Here is a 16,594-nt window from a genome sequence, read left to right as displayed (position 1 = left end):
ATATGGTGTTTTACCTTATTAAATTATTCACTAAGTAGGGATATGGTGTTTTATTTAATTAGATTATTCACTAACTAGGGATATGGTGTTTTATTTAATTAAATTATTCACTAACTAGGGATATGGTGTTTCACTTAATTAAATTATTCAGTAACTAGGGATATCGTGTCGAAATTACACAATTAGATTATTCCGTAATATAGAATTTGATGTCAACATTACAGTGAGACTCAACTGCAGTCACACACCACACACACACTTGGGAGAGGAAAAATTAACCCACGAAACTTGAGAGGCTCCGCGACCTGGTGTATCAAAAGAGACGACTGTTTACTTGGTAAACTCACACCACCTTCTAGTGCCGGGCCTTTGGTGATCAGTAATATCTCCCCTCACTCAGGACCCACGTCATACAACTCAGACATTGACGACGCTAGATGCACTACTGTATATCCTAAGGCCTGTACGTCCTAAGAAATAGTAATAATAATAATAATAATAATAATAATAATAATAATAATAATAATAATAATAATAATAATAATAATAATAATAATAATACACCAAGACCTTGTTAACAATATTGGGGTCGGAGCGTCCAGGCTTCGTATGTCAAATTATCCTTCCCTGTAAATGTAGAGGCAAGGACACACCAGATTGGCTAACTTGAAGGTAAAGTACAAATATGATATCTATAAAAAGGTTCTCAGAGGTTTTTACGTCAATATTTCACCTTACAGCATAAAAATGAGAATTGACGTCCAAAAATAGGATCTCAAAACTTCATCGAATAATCATACTCCAGATTTTACGCTTATTGAAAGACGAAAGAACCTAAGAACGCACCGGATTGGCTGATGTGAAGCTAAAACAGTAACTTCCAAAATGACGTCAAAATTTCACCGAAACTTTAAGTTAAATGGATATTTTATCTTAACACAAGTTAGGAGACAAAATGAACGTAGGAAAACCTTTAGGACTCCGGTACCTGTGTCACGTGTATACTCTTTTGAGGCTACGTGTGACTAAAGAAAACGGGCTTGTGTAAGAGAGAGAGAGAGAGAGAGAGAGAGAGAGAGAGAGAGAGAGGACAACGGAGACAAGGATATTGAATCGTAAAAACAGGCAGACAGTCTTTTTATAGATGCACGGACAGAAATATGCTGTGAAAGACAGTGAGACATAAACAGACAGACAGGCAGACGGAGAGAAAACACACAAGACAGATAGAATTCACTACCAATAGGGACAAAACATGCAGGCAGACAGGAGATAAGCAAGCAGAGACAGAATACAGACAGATGCGGACAAAGATACGACAAACAAGACAGATGAAAGACAAATACACACAAGACAGAGACAGACGGCAGATAGACAGAAACGTGTCTGATCCGGATGGTGTCAGGCCAGCCGGTGTAGATACAGTTGAGGATATTGATACGGAAAAAACGGGGCAGATAAAGATGCAAACGGAACACTTTATCACAATCGAAAGGGAAAAAAAATATTTCGGGAAAATACACGTGTGCGCGCGCGCGGGCAAATGTGTGTGTGTGTGTGTGTGTGTGTGTGTGTGTGTGTGTGTGTGTGTGTGTGTAAATAGTTGAGAGATATTTAACTCATTTTGTCTCCCACATAAGAAGACAAATGACAATTGACTGTCATTCCCTCAATTCTTGTTCAATTAATTTGAAACTTGACAGTCCTGTATCTTGGTCTGATGTGGTCCAAGTAACTATAAATTTGTTGTATATTATTAAAGGATTGTATTAGATCAGAGGTGAAAATACCCACAAACGTATATTTTCACCTGGTGCTTGGCCATACAAATTAAGATGAAATTTGGTTCAAACACACCATGGTAAAGGCCTTCAACATTGATACCATGGTACAGGGGTCAAAGGTCACCACAAAAATACGATATACACGTATGTGATCTTATTCCACTGTATAATACTAATAAAGACATGTGGGACTAAACTCGTATATCATACATTCTTATATTCAGCGCTGGAAATCTTCAAGGGAGAACTCTGCATATCACAATTGCTTCTTGTTACTGTCAGTTCACTAATATTATCCCCGACAACCACGGTAGCTAACCCAGCGACAATCACAGCGTCCAATTCTGAGACTGTTGATGCCTCTATTGCATTAGAAACATCGTAACTGATAACCTGAGAGTGTGCAGGGTTAGTGTCTGTGTATCGTCTCTATTCACACAGCTTCTATCTCCAAGGACTACATGTTGTTGCTTCTCCCACGTCGCTGTGTGTAAGTGTATCTGGTTTTTTTTGTTTCATCTGTGATCACCGATTGGACCTGTGCAGCCTGAGTGTATTACTGCCACCAGTTCTCAGCCACTGTCAGACTACCACACCACCACATTACCACACCCGACCACATTATTACAACACCACACTTGTAAATTACCATCGCTACCACACTACCACATCACCACCAAACTAACAAACGACCAGACCAGCGCATTACCACCGCTACCACGCTATCACACCACCACACCACCTCACTAGTACACTACCACTAGTTCCACACTACCAAACGCACCATCACTATCTCTCTACCACCACTACACTTGCAGATTACCACACTACCTGCGGTACCACGTTACCACACCATCACCACACCATCACCACCACCAGCACTACTACCACTACTCTCTTGTACCACCACTACCACACGACCACACCAACATAGAGCATTAGACTATCAAAACTATCACCACCAAAGTACCATGCCAGCATTAGTTCTCAGCCTTATCATTACGTTGTCACACCACCACCACCACAATACCACACCATCATCATCTCTCAGCTACCCAACACACTACACTAACAAAGTAATTCCACCATACACATCAAAAACTACCACTAACCCCACCACCACGACCAGCACACAGTCAAACAACTACCACTACCATACAATACCCCTGGAACATCACCACTACCGTACCAGATCCAACAACAAGAGCAGCAGTAGACCAGCGGGAGATGAGAGAGAGCGCGGGCGCAGGAGGCAGCGTGTGGGGGTCGGTTGGAGTGTGTGTATGTGTGTGCGCGCGTGTGTGTGTGGTGTGTGGCGGTGCAGTTAGCTTACCGCAGTGTGTGGTGCTGGTGGAGAGGTGGGGCGTCTCGCACTCGTCAACGTTCACCCCACATAAACCTAAATTGTGCTGGTTTATACTGGCAGTTAGTTATACACGAAAGAGAAGACATCCGGTATTCTACATTAAAATAGGAAGCTAAACATATTTGAAAAAAAAAATTAATGATTTTTGATGGAATATTTGTTTCAGGAAAATGTAAACAGAATTATTTTTAATTTTCCAAGGATAGAAAGGAAATATTTCCCAATTTTCGAGCGAAGAGAATTATCGCCTATGCAAGTCTTGAAGAGAAAATTAAAATACTTGGAAGTTTGTTTATAAATCACAACAATTTGAGAGTTAAATGAAGATGTAATTTTTTTAAGATTCTGATCAGGAAATGTGAAAAATATTTTAATGAAAAATATATATTAATAAGTTTCTGAACGGGAAAATACTCGTATATAAATATATAAATATATTTTATAAGTTAGTGAATGCACTGTACAGTATATAGACACCGTGTGTATCTAGTGCGTTATTTACATTCGTGTCATTCATTACTCTGCGTCGCGCGCGCGTGTGTGTGTGTGTGTGTGTGTGTGTGTGTGTGTGTGTGTGTTAAAATTTGCGAAATCAACAGCTGGGACGGCGCCAACCCAGCTGAATTTGTCTCATATTAATTCTTATTGTAGTTCTTCCAAATTGTCTGGACATGATTTATGAGTGTCTTCTTCTTCTTCTTCTTCTTCTTCTTCTTCTTCTTCTTCTTCTTCTTCTTCTTCTTCTTCTTCTTCTTCTTCTTTTTCTTCTTCTTCTGTGGAAATAGAAGAGAAAATGTTTGGAAATAAGTTGAACAGAAGTGGAGATAAAATAAAACAATAAGTTGGGAACACAATAGTAGTGGAAACAGAGGAGTTTAGCAAGAAGTGGATGTGGTAAAGATATGAAAGTGGAGATGGGATGATGGAAGAGAGAGGGAGCAGGGGAGGGGGGAGAGGGGGTTGGATTAGTAGAGGGCCTTCCAGTTAGAGCTCCTCACCTCACCCCCGTGTCATTAGGGTGAGGAGAAAAAATACATCACGGTCAGGTGAATATTATTACCGATCTTATTATTATTATTATTATTATATTATTATTATTATTATTATTATTATTATTATTATTATTATTATTATTATTAAAGTAAGGGTAAATATTTATGGCTCTCCGTGTTAGCTGATATCGTAAGTGTATGTGTGAGATGATACTGGGGGCACACACACACACACACACACACACACACACACACACACACACACACACACACACACACACACACTGTTATACCCCAGCAACACCTACAGGGCGATAGGCCATAAACACTCTCAACCAGACCCAGCACAGAGAGAATGTGTGTGTGTGTGTGTGTGTGTGTGTGTGTGTGTGTGTGTGTGTGTGTGTGTGTGTGTGTGTGTGTGTGTGTGTCACACTAGAATAACCCGTTATAGTGTATCCTTCTTTCCTCACACAGCCAAACTGTGGAATGCTCTGCCTTCTTCTGTGTTTCCATACTCATAGAATGTCTCACCTAAAAAACTGGTTTTCCGGCATCTTCATGGTGTAGATTAATATAACCTTTCTCTTTTCTATTTTTTAATTTCTTTCTATTCTTATTTTTTCGCCCCAGGTCCCGTTGCGGGTCGTTCGACCTGTGCCCGGGTGGGCTAATTCCCGTAAAAAATTGTTATCTCCACCAGATGGAAGACGTGAAGGGGGGAACGTTAATCCCATTTCGAAAGAAAACGTGGAACGCGTGGGAAACGTTTTTGTAATCCCAACTCGAAAGAATACGTGGAGAGGGTAGGGAACGTTTTTGTGATAACCAGTCGCATGGAAACTTGGAAGGAGTTGGCGACATTTTTGTCATCGTCGCTAGAAATAAAACGCGGAGTAGGCAAAGTTTTTGTAATTTACTGGGAAGAAAACTTGGTTGAAGTAGGGAACATTTTTGTAATTCCTACTTGAAAGAAAACGTGGAAAGTAAGAATGTTTAATGTAATTTGTTTTGGAAAATAAAACCATGTTAAAATATAATACGATTGGAGGTGAGGATAGTAGCAGCGGTGGTGAGTGGGGGAAAATGGTGATCCCGGGAACATTCAGTATGCAAAAACAATTACCAAGGCACAGGTGTGTAGAAGGGTCGCCTAGGTGAGAAGCGAGGCGGCGACAGCTGGAGCCAGACAAACGGGGTCCTGATTCTCAAAGATTATTACATTAGGCCGTACCTCTTAACTGAGGTCTGAAGCCGTTATCTACTTAATTCACCCATTCAGCGATTTACTGATGATGGACAAAATTATCTATTATTTTGTTCTCTACTGGGTGGAGATGTACTGAGACACTGGCGTGGCATGCATCCCGGGGCAGTAGATATTATGTTCTCTCATCACTAACCACAGGAGAAATATTAATGTAAGAACCTTTAACAATTCTAGACGTGCTTTGTCCAGGTTTGGTTGTCCAGGCTTATTTTGTTCAATAAATAATAGGTAAGACACTGTTGTTTACTTGTTGGTAAACATCACCTGTGGGTTTGGCGCGTCTAATTGCATCACGAGTGTGTTTTATTAACAGAGGATGTGATGAACTTGCTGATGGGTGGAGTGAGACTTGCTGAGTTTACAGAGTGGCGAGTCTACTAGCTACTGAACGAAGAGAGAGAGAGAGAGCGAGAGAGAGAGAGAGAGAGAGAGAGAGAGAGAGAGAGGCTGCCTGAGTCAGGACGTGTCGAAGTGCATTGCGTTTCTCACTAATGACAATTTAATTAAAGTTTGACTTTTACTTGTGGGCACTGCCCCGACTTTGTCCCGAGGAGTAGCGCATATTGTATCAGCACGGAAGGATCCTCAGACCCGTGCCATAAAACCCCCGCCAGCACTAACATTCAACACCACCCGGCGGTTTCCTCCGTTGCCGCCGCCGCCTCGCTGTGACAAACTTATGGAATTTACGCCAGACGGTCGCTTACCCGCCTTATGCTTGCTGTGGCGTCTTTGTTTATCCGCCAACCTAGGGTCTGTGGGAAAATTACAGTGATGATATCCCTCCGCCCACCTGTCCTTGTTAAATCTAATGTTTGGTAGACAACTTTCCATCGGTGAGACTCATTGCAATGTAATTTTATTTTTGGTTTGTTTGGTGACAGGGTCTTACAGCATGTGGTGTTTAGCCAGATTGCTAGCCTACGGAATTAGAGTTATAGTTATAGAATCGAGATATTTACTTGCATTTTCCTGTTGCTTTTATGTTAAACAGAGGTACTGACATTGATATACTGTACACACAATATTTTACTCGAAGAACATGGGTAACAGCTGATAAGGAATACACGTTTGTGGGTGTGGGGGGATGTGTGTGGAGGGGGGGTTGCATGTGTACAGGTGACCCTACAGTCGGATTTCCTCTGTGCCCTTGTGTTAAAAAAAAAACTGTTCAGAGTCTACAACCACTCTTATCAAACACCACTACAACCCCCACCTTCACCACTACAACCCCCACCTTCCTCACTCACCACCTCACCACCAACCCTACACCTTCACCACTACACCCCACAACCCCACCTTCACCACTACAACCCCACCCTCACCACCAACAACCCCACCTTCACCTACAACCCCCACCTTCACCCACAACCCCACCTTCACCACTACAACCCCACCTCACCACTACAACCCCACCCACCTTCACCCCAACCACTCACTCCCCCACTCACCAACCCCCCACCTTCACCACTACAACCCCCACCTCACCACTACAACCCCACCCCTCACCACTACAACCCCCACCTTCACCATTACAACCCCACTCACCATTACAACCCCCACCTTCACCACTACAACCACCCACCTCACCACTCAACCCCCACCTTCACCCTACAACCCTCACCTCACCACTACAACCCCCACCTTCAACCCTCACACCCCACCTTCACCCTACACCCCACCTTCACCACTACAACCCCCACCTTCACCATCACCACACAACCCCACCTTTCAACCCCACCTCACAACACCCCACCCTCACCACTTCAACCCCCACCCATCCACAACCCCACCTTCACCACGCAACCCCCCACCTTCAACCACAACCCCACCTTCACCACTACACCCCCTCACCAACCCCACACACTACAACCCCCACCCTCACCACTTCAACCCCCACCCCTACCATTACCAAAACCACTGTCAACTCAACCACTACTGCCCCCAACACCACCACCGCTACCACCACCATCATTACCTTCCACCACTACCACTACCTACGCCATCACTGCCACCACCACAGACCACATCGCCACCACCACCATCATAGTTCACAGCACCAGCCACCATCCACCACCACTGTCCACACTACTGCCCCTACCCCCCTTCACCACTACCACACCACCTGGCCAGTGACGTCACCTCTTCCCTTGTCAGGAACGTTCTGGCCACACTCCAACACTAATGTTACAGCACTGTGTTGTTGTGACACTTATGCTACAACACTGTGTTGTTGTGACACTTATGTTACAACACTGTGTTGTTGTGACACTTATGCTACAACACTGTGTTGTTGTGACACTTATCTTTCTAACACTGTGTTATTTGTGACACTTATATTACAACACTGTGTTGTTAATGACACTGTCTTCAACACTGTGTTGTTGTGACACTTATGCTTCAACTTACTGTGTTGTTGTGACACTTATCTTTAAACACTGTATTTGTTTGTGACACTTATGCTACAACACTGTATTTGTTTGTGACACTCATGCTACAACACTGTGTTGTTGTGACACTTATGCTACAACACTGTGTTGTTGTGACACTTATGCTACAACACTGTGATGTTGTGACACCTATGTTACAACACTGTGTTGTTGTGACATTTATGCTTCAACACTGTGTTGTTATGACACTTATGTTACAATACTGTGTTGTTGTGACACTTATGCTTCAACACTGTGTTGTTATGACACTTATGTTACAATACTGTGTTGTTGTGACACTAATGCTACAACACTGTGTTGTTGTGACACTTATGCTACAACACTGTGTTGTTGTGACACTTATGCTACAACACTGTGATGTTGTGACACCTATGTTACAACACTGTGTTGTTGCGATTCTTATGCTTCAACACTGTGTTGTTATGACACTTATGTTACAATACTGTGTTGTTGTGACACTTATGCTACAACACTGTGTTGTTGTGACACTAATGCTACAACACTGTGTTGTTGTGACACTTATGCTACAACACTGTGTTGTTGTGACACTCATGCTACAACACTGTGTTGTTGTGACACTTATGCTACAACACTGTGTTGTTGTGACACTTATGCTACAACACTGTGATGTTGTGACACCTATGTTACAACACTGTGTTTGTATGCTACAACACTGTGTTGTTGTGACATTTATGCTACAACACTGTGTTGTTGTGACACTTATGCTACAACACTGTGTTGTGACACTTATGCTACAACACTGTGTCGTTGTGACACTTATGCTACAACACTGTGTTGTTGTGACACTTATGTTACAACACTGTGTTGTTGTGACGCTTATGCTACAACACTGTGTTCTTGTGACACTTATGTTACAACACTGTGTTGTTGTGACACTGATGTTTCATGTTGTTGTTGTGACACTAATGTTACAATACTGTGTTGTTGTGACACTGATGGTACATCTTGTTGTGACACTTATGTTACAACACTGTGTTGTTGTGACACTGATGTTTCATGTTGTTGTTGTGACACTAATGTTACAATACTGTGTTGTTGTGACACTGATGGTACATCTTGTTGTGACACTTATGTTACAACACTGTGTTGTTGTGACACTGATGTTACAATACTTTGTTGTTTTGACACTGATGTTACATCTCGTTGTTGTGACACTTATGTTACAACACTGTGTTGTTGTGACACTGATGTTACAATACTTTGTTGTTTTGACACTGATGTTACATCTCGTTGTTGTGACACTTATGTTACAACACTGTGTTGTTGTGACACTGATGTTACAACAATGTGTTGTTGTAAAACTTATGTTACAACACTGGTGTTAGAACTTATAACATTGATGTTATCACACTGGTGTCATAATATTGATGTTCCAACACTCTAGTGTATCAACATTGATATTACAAGACTTCTGTAATAGCTTATTAGTATAGACGTTTGTAAAGTTACAATAATGATGTTACACACAATGATGTTTCAACTTTGTTGTTACAACACTGTGATGCTATAAGATTGTGATGTTACATGACTTTGTTACACCGCTAGTGTTACAATAGTGATGATGCAGCACTTTATTACGCCTCTAATGTTACAATAGTGATGTTGCAGCACTTTGTTACTCCGTTAATGTTACAATAGTGATGTTACATTACTTTGTTACACCGATAATGTTACGATAGTGATGTTACAGCACTTTGTTACACCGCTAGTGTTACAGTAGTGATGTTACAGCACTTTTTTACACCACTAATGTTGCAGTAGTGATGTTGCAGCACTTTGTTACATCGCTAATGTTACAATAGTGATGTTACAGCACTTTTTTACACCACTAATGTTACAGTAGTGATGTTTCAGCACTTTGTTACACCACTAATGTTACAGTAGTGATGTTGCAGCACTTTGTTACACCGCTAATGTTACAATAGTGATCTTACAGCACTTTTTTACACCGCTGATGTTACAGTAGTGATGTTTCAGCACTTTGTTACACCACTAATGTTACAGTAGTAATGTTTCAGCACTTTGTTACACCGCTAATGTTACAATAGTGATGTTACAGCACTTTTTTACACCGCTGATGTTACAGTAGTGATGTTGCAGCACTTTGTTACATCGCTAATGTTACAGTAGTGATGTTTCAGCACTTTGTTACACCACTAATGTTACAGTAGTGATGTTTCAGCACTTTGTTACACCACTAATGTTACAGTAGTGATGTTTCAGCACTTTGTTACACCGCTAATGTTACAATAGTGATGTTACAGCACTTTTTTACACCGCTGATGTTGCAATAATGATGTTACAATATGTGCAACAATGCTGTGTTAATTGTGTTGTTACAACAGCGTGATGCAACAAGAGCGTGATGTTAAAACACTGATGTTACAACACTACAACAACTTCACGCTTCTACACTCACACTCCAATGCTGCTACTCCAAAACAGTCACACTTCAACAACCTCACGCTCCAAAACTGTCACACTTCAAGAACCTCACGCTCCAAAACTGTCACATTTCAACATGCTTACAATCCTCGAACCTCACAGTAGTGATGTTGCAGCACTTTGTTACACCGCTAATGTTACAATAGTGATCTTACAGCACTTTTTTACACCGCTGATGTTACAGTAGTGATGTTTCAGCACTTTGTTACACCACTAATGTTACAGTAGTGATGTTTCAGCACTTTGTTACACCGCTAATGTTACAATAGTGATGTTACAGCACTTTTTTACACCGCTGATGTTGCAATAATGATGTTACAATATGTGCAACAATGCTGTGTTAATTGTGCTGTTACAACAGCGTGATGCAACAAGAGCGTGATGTTAAAACACTGATGTTACAACACTACAACAACTTCACGCTTCTACACTCACACTCCAATGCTGCTACTCCAAAACAGTCACACTTCAACAACCTCACGCTCCAAAACTGTCACACTTCAACAACCTCACGCTCCTAAACTGTCACACTTCAAGAACCTCATGCTCCAAAACTGTCACATTTCAACATGCTTACAATCCTCGAACCTCACACTCCAGGACTATTGCTCTCCAACAACAACACACATACCAGCTACCTCACACTTCATCACCGTTACTATCCAACACTACCTTCCCCCAACACTGTCACACTCCAACTGTCACACCTCAAGGTTACATTCCAACACCATCACACTCCAACACTGTCACACTCCAACAATATCACAGTCCAGCGCTCTCACTCCTAACTCTACAGCAGAAAATAATATCCTTCGCCTTCTCGGAGTGAAGCGGGTCTTCCTAAAATACCTGTGGGATTGGACGATTTTGTCAATGAGATAAAATTTTTTGAAGCCACGATGAGAAGGTATGAGTTAAAGACCTGGCGTGTGGCGTGGTCAGGGAAGTGGTGAGGAAGAGTGTGTTAAGAAGGGATAATGGGAGGGGGAGTGTGTTAAGGAGGGATAATGGGAGGGGGAGTGTGTTAAGGAGGGATAATGGGAGGGGGAGTGTGTTAAGGAGGGATAATGGGAGGGGGAGTGTGTTAAGGAGGGAGGGATAATGGGAGAGACAGGGTGATAAGGAAGGAGGGAGAATAGTATGGGGAGGACAGTTTGTCAAGGAAAAAGGAAGAAGAGAGAGACGGAAAAAAAGGGAAGATTGAATGTCAAATTAGATGAGCTTAAAAAAAAAAAGAGGAACAAGAAAGGAGAAGGTAGTATTAAAGAAGAAAGGCGGAGAGGACAAAGAGGAAGAGGGAGGAGGATAGAGGAGAGATTGATTTTGATTTTGCCGCTTACACCGGCTAGTTTATTGTGCACCCCATGCTCATCCTGTGAACGGTAGCACAAAAGGATTACAGAGTATGGTTTACAAAGGGTCATAATAATTAACCCCCGTTGTCAGGATATTATGGTACTGAATGTTACACAGTATTTCAATTACATTATTTGTTTAGTTCTATACATAAAGGGTAACGTATTCACAACTGCGTGAGTATAGGCGTGTGAGGCAATATGTCTGGCTGCACACTTTGTTATTCACATTTGCGTGAGAAGTATTCAAGCACATTGTGTATTTGGTTCTATACATGAGAACTGATATAGTTACTAAGTGCAAAAAAGTGGATACAATCTTAATATGTCGGCTATCTTGCCATTAGAGATGAAGTGTTGTGCCATTTCACACACAGTGTGCTTGGACCTGTCCCTAAAAGGTTCTATCTTCACACAGTCGAGGACGTAGTGTTCAAGTGTGTGGCCATATGTCTGGCCACACACTTTACATTTAGTCTTGTTTACATCTGCTTGAGGAACTTACTGCCAGAGGTATTTATATCCTAACCTTACTCTAGCGGTTACAACATCTTGTAATCTAGTGATCTTGTTACTTGCTCCATATACATGTTTCACTTGATACATCTCATCATGGTAAACTAGGGATCGACTAGTGCCTGTTTGCACTTGTCTACTTGCGTCAAACTCATCAATAAGTTCTCTCCTAATTACAGTTTTAAGGGTTCTTTTTGACAGACCCAAATTGTATTCAACGGTGTCTTTGTTAGAAGCGAGTTTGGCGAGGGCATCAACTCTGTCATGATTTATGAGGTCTATGTGAGAGGGGATCCACAACAGTATGACCTTGACACCCCGGTTAACAAGGTACGCATATTTGTGTCTGGCTTCAGAGACAGGCGCGTGACAACCTGAGTTGAGGGACTCAAGGGCAAGTAGTGAGGATAGAGAGTCAGTGATGATGAGACTGTCAGTGACAGTGGTTTCAATGAATTTAATAGCTGTGAGTATGGCAACTAATTCAGTTTGTAGAGTGGATGCCCAATTGTTAATTCTAACTCCTTTCTCAATTATGTTACCGTCAGGTTGAGTCACAACAATAGCATTTCCATATTTTTGTGGAGGACCATGGGTGGGGGGGGGAGGGGGTCGAGGGGGGTTCTCAAGTTACTTCTCAGGTGCTATATAGGTTCTTGCTTTTATTCTACAGTAAGGTTTCCTACAGGTACAGGTGTTACGGTTACTTGGTGGTTTGGTTAGGGTGACCAAGGGGACGCTTTCTGTATTATTCTAGTCTCACACACAGGTAATAATTACAGGTGTTTCCCGATACTGGAGGTACTTACTGGTACTTACATTTGTTGGAGGTACTTATACTGTAGGTACTTACAGGTGTTGGAAGTATTTAAAGGTGTCATCAGGTGTAGGAAGTACTAACATGTACTTACAGGTGCTGGAGGTATTTACAGATGTTATAGTTGGTTATTGTAAGGGAACGGTGCTTAAAATATGGCTTTGTGAACGTTTCCTTTTTACTGTATTTTTATGAACGTGTACTTCCTACTGTATTTTTGTGAATGCTTGCTTCCTACTGTATTTTTATGATCGTGTACTTCCTACTGTATTTGTGTTAACGTTTGCTTCCAACTGTATTTTTGTAAACGTGTACTTCCTACTGTATTTTTGTGAACGTTTGATTCCTACTGTATTTTTGTATTTGCTGGGTACCTCATAGGAGTTCAGTGTTTGAGTGTAAGTAGAAAAAATCTAATGACGCGAAATAATGGAAATATCTAGCCATTATGGAAAGCGTAGCTGAACCTTGGAGCATTATTGTGGGGAGCAATATGGAGCTCTATGTCGGAGCAATAAGACTGGCGGAGAGTGATGCGTCCCTGCCTTGGTGGTGGTAATGTTGAAATGTCTCTTTATGGCTCCATGGAGGGATATAAAACCCAATGTATTTCACCCGTTTTAAACATTTACTGTTCCCAATGTAAACGTTTATCCATAATGCCTCTCCCCGTATGGAATTCTTGATTTTTTTTCATGAGAATTTAGAGTTATTGCCCCTGATGTTGTTTTCCCTAAGTTACTCGTGGGAGTGATAGTGATAGACCCCTCCCCCTGACTCGCTATAAAGGCTTAGAGGGAAAAGAAGAAAAAATGCTTAAAATACGATAATCTCAGACAAGGGCAGATGATGTAGAGAAGGTAATTTGTATAAATGAGACTTGGAAACTCTTGAATGAATATAAATTCGAGGAAAAAAGTAGAGAATATGGATTACAAAGCACGCTATGGGACTCGAATAGGTATTAATGCTAAAAAGATGATAAACAAGAGATAGGGAGCAAGATAAGAAACTCTAAAACGGGTATAACTGTCAAGAAGAAGAAGTTATTGATAATTAATTTAAGATACAATAATCTCGGGACTGAGATAAGAAGAAATTTCAGATAACTAAGACAACCGGAACCATTTCAATAGTCATAAATCCCAAGAAACAAAAAAAAAAAAAAGACCGAAAGGTAATGAAAACAACAATGAGAAGATAAAGGTGATGAAGAAAAAGATGATGATTATGATAAGATTATGTGTTACTGAAGAGGGTACTATGGGTGCCTACTGTACTGTACGTGTGTTGCCACCAGCCCCGTGTGCATCTGAAGGCTCAAGTGCTCGTTTAATTGGTAATTAGTGTGCTGTAATAAACCGGGTCGTAAGGACTCGGGAGTCACACCTGTCGCATGCTAGTTGACCTTCAATTACCTGTTCTGCTGCCTGGTACTGCAATTAGTAGTTATCCGGAGCAAAATCTTCCTTAGTATTAAGTCTGGCAATAGGCTCTCGATGGTTTTTCATTGGATGAAGTGTATTATCCTATTCACAAAAAAAAAAAATAACAAATAAATATTAATGGTTCTGGTGACCCTGTTTGGGCTCCTGATCATCAAGAATGACCGAAAGATTCGACCTTTAAACTCCCTCAACCAGTCACGAGGATCTTCCAAGGGTAGCCCTTAAAAACTTGAGTTTATACAGTATATTAAAGGCAATACCGTAAAGCATATAAAGGGTAGAGTAGTAATTCTCCATAGTGATAGTTTGACCTCGGGGTGTTCAGAGACTAGTCTCCACCACGTCCTGACTACATGTTTACATTACTGGGTTATTTATAATCTTCTCCTCCTCATTATTATTATTATTATTATTATTATTATTATTATTATTATTATTATTATTATTATTATTATTATTATTATTATTATTATTATTATTATTATTATTATTAATGTTGTTGTTGTTGTTATTCTTTCATTGGGTAAATGTAACTCAGGTGCTCTCAAAATAGTTGGATTCTCACCTTTTACGAAGTGGGTGTGAACTCAATTTGTAAATGGCCTTAATTCTTCTGTTCGTGCATAATGTATGATGCTCGGTCTATTTTTTGAGCTAACAGCGGCGCCCAAAACTGACAAATTTTGGCTCTAAAAGTTACCCACGGTATCATTACTAGTGTTTTAAATGGAATTGGATTAATCTTTGAGAGTTGCAGATCGATGGAGATTCATTAAAGGGTAACACAATAAATATTAAAAAAAAAATCAGCGTTTTGGCGGTGGGCTCGGGTAGGCAGAAATGACCTGACATGAGGACGAATGGATATGAATAATAATGCTTCAGAATAGGTATCCATTTAAAGATATAATTTGTTATCTAAGAAGTACAGTCACCTACAAACAAAAGTTCTTGTGAATCCGAAGCATTTATGGACAGAATAATGCATCGGTGTTTACTGCTTCGGATTCACGAGTCAGAATCTCGGGCGACTGTACCCTAAAGCCCCAGCAGACAGCACAGTTCAACAAGAGTCATCTCCAATCAGGATTTTCAGTCTTTTTTTGCAGATCTTCATATTCGTGCGTGGATCGTTTTTTGTTTGTTTGTGTTTTTCGCTTAGTTGAAAATAAAAAAAACGAACCTTGTTATTTTTAAGTCTCGGTTATGACTCCCCAAAGATTTAGTTCAAACGTTTGTGTAATAACTTTAAATGAGTTAGATATGTTCTTAATGAACGCTTTGGTTAACGTGAGAACTTTGGAGATTTCTTGGCTCAATTTTTTCAAAGTTCGTACACTGGATTGTTCATCTAACTGGAGATGTGAAACTAATCTACAGTAACTGGCTTTCGTAAGCTATGGTACAAAGATGGCGGCCAAAATGGTTCATATATTACTCTGAGACTGCCATAACTAAATGGGGTTTCTTACCCCCGACTAAGGGTATGAAAAGTCATATGAAAAATTTGGGGAGTTGTGACTTTAGACACTAGAACAAGACAGACTTTGTCCTCGTAGGGAAGTTAACTGACTCCAACTTATCGGAGTTGATATCAGATAGAAAGATTTTTGCACGCTTGAAAATATCGTTGGTTGTGTCCGGCCCTCTGAGCTACAAGAACACTGGCAAACTAAATTCCACTCTTCGTCGATTCTTTTATGGTCTTGATGTTGGAGTATTTACACTATGGACCAACGATCGGCCAGATTGATCGATTCAGTTGAAGTCTGGGTAAGTGTAGCGTGCTCGGGGTAAAATAACCTTGGTCACAAACTACACCAGGATCAATTCTTGTCTGTTACCTAACGTGACGCAACGTAACGCAACATAACGTAACGTAACCTAACCCAGCCTAACCTAATATAACATGACATACCCAATTGAACATTAAGGGTTAAACTATTATTTACCCCTGGGTATAAGCTGGCCTGAGTTAAATACATCCGATCTTTTACACCGACTAAATTTTTCCTAAAATATAATATAATCTCCATTTATCTGAAGACAGAAATATTATATTAACCTGATCTTGTAAGCGATCTCCTCAACACATGTACTCTCCTCACCACCATAAGTTAATCCCGTTTG

Source organism: Homarus americanus, unplaced genomic scaffold, assembly GCF_018991925.1.
Source record: "Homarus americanus isolate GMGI-L3 unplaced genomic scaffold, GMGI_Hamer_2.0 scaffold53876, whole genome shotgun sequence".
Lineage (NCBI taxonomy): Eukaryota > Metazoa > Arthropoda > Malacostraca > Decapoda > Nephropidae > Homarus > Homarus americanus.
The sequence above is the reverse complement of the archived record's forward strand: the minus strand, read 5'-3'. Positions refer to the sequence as shown.